The following is a 1,982-nucleotide window of genomic DNA, read 5'->3' on the forward strand; positions in this document are numbered from 1 at the left end:
GAACTCGGCCACTGTCCATTGTCCTGAAAACTAAGGAAGTATTCGGATGACGGCAGTGGGAAGAAATCATGGCCAATTATGTGCCAAGGGCTGACCACACACGGATTGATTTTGTTAGCAACTCCTAACGTCAAGTTGGAGTTATTAATTGTCGAATGGTAATTAGATCTTTAATATTGTTCTAGCATGAAGACTGCACTCCAGCAGGATGCTAGGAGAGAGAAGGCAAATATGGATGTCATTTACTGTCACCTTCATCAGAAAATAATCTTAATTTGATGAAAAAGCTGATTTTACTGATCTCAGTCAATAATGCCTTCTAGAGATCTTTTGTAGTAAATTTGATTTTCTTCATAAAGATTAATTGTAATTGTCATTTATGTGTATGTGTTTGTGTGGGGTTATGCACATGTGAGTGCAATGCTCTTAGAGGCTAGAAGAGAGCATTAGATCCCCGAAGCTGGTGTTAAAGGCAGCTGTGAGCTGCCTGCCCTGTGTGCTGGGAACTGAACTTAGGTCCTCTGGAAAACAGCAAGCAGTCTTAGTACCTTCTTTCCAGGCCCAAGCTTGTGTTTTTTCTTAGCGGAGACATATCACCCTATGGTACAAAAAGTACTCTGATCAGTTCAGATGCTTACTTATGAATGGACTGGCTTTATTTCTATCCTTTTGACATCATGTGAGACTTAGGTCATGACTTATTAGCTATGATCCCCTGAAGCACAGGTTAAACAGAATAGATAAGTTTTACTTCATCAAACTGTAAAGCTTTCATGCACCATACGACACTGCCTAGAAGGGCACACTGAAGTTCATAGACAGGGAGAAATGTTTGGGGCCAGTTATCTGATAGGAGCCTACTCTCTAGGATATAAAGCAAACCCTTACATTTAAAATCAAAAGGAAGCTCAGGTCCCTGACTTAGGTCACACCGCACTTTGCACCGTCCTCCGGCCGTCGCTCGCAGTCTCTCCGCCACCATGCCTATGTTCATCGTGAACACCAATGTTTCCCGCGCCTCCGTGCCAGAGGTTTCTCTCCGAGCTCACCCAGCAGCTGGCACAGGCCACCGGCAAGCCGGCACAGTACATCGCAGTGCACGTGGTCCTGGACCAGCTCATGACTTTAAGCAGCATGAATGACCCCTGCGCCCTCTGCATCCTGCACAGCATCAGCAAGATCGGTAGCGCCCAGAACCGCAACTACAGCAAGCTGCTGTGCAGCCTGCTGTCCGATTGCCTGCACATCAGCCCGGACCGGGTCTACATCAACTGTTACGACATGAACGCAGCCAACGTGGGCTGGAACAGTTCCACCTTCGCTTGAGCCCTGGCCTCACTTAACCTGCACCACTGTTCTTGAGCCTTGCTGCACGCAGCGTTCTGTGTTTATCCACCTGTAATGATGGCCACCTTCCGGTTGGGAGAAATAAATGGTTTGAGACAAAAAAAAAAAAAAAAAAAAAAAAAAAAAAAAAAAAAAAAAAAAAAAAAAAAAAAAAGAAATAATCCAGTTAAAATGAGTAAAAAGACATGAATATTTCTACAGGAGGGGAAGCAAAATGCCAATAATCGTATGAGAGGTGCTCAATGAGAGGTGCTCAGTGCCCCATCACCAGGGAAGTAGTTTCAAAACTACATTGAGATACTACGCTATCGATGTCCACCAATCTGGGTAGATGAAGCCTGCTAAAGCTAAATTTAAACCTGTGGGGAAATCCAGACTGTCATGTATTTCTAGTGAGGATGTGAATGGATGCAGCTCTTTTGAGCCTTAGTTTGGTCCTTAAACATAGACTCATCATCTCCTCTGTCAGTTCCTCTTCTTGGGATTTTCAGAAGAGAAACTGAAGTGCGTGTTTATCCCGACGCTTGTACATACTGTTCATCCCAGCCTTATTCACAAGAGCAAGAGAGGAAACACCTTAACTGTGCATCAGCTAGTGAACGGGAGCACACAATGCAGTGTACACACCCAGGGGA

At 44.6% G+C, this 1,982-nt stretch overlaps 1 pseudogene; it reads left to right on the top strand.

The window, feature by feature from the left end:
• The first annotated feature begins 911 nt into the window (after positions 1 to 911).
• On the top strand, positions 912 to 1,326 carry LOC116894285 (annotated as a pseudogene).
• The last annotated feature ends 656 nt before the right edge of the window (positions 1,327 to 1,982 follow it).

The sequence above is a fragment of the Rattus rattus genome, chromosome 2 (genome assembly GCF_011064425.1).
Source record: "Rattus rattus isolate New Zealand chromosome 2, Rrattus_CSIRO_v1, whole genome shotgun sequence".
Lineage (NCBI taxonomy): Eukaryota > Metazoa > Chordata > Mammalia > Rodentia > Muridae > Rattus > Rattus rattus.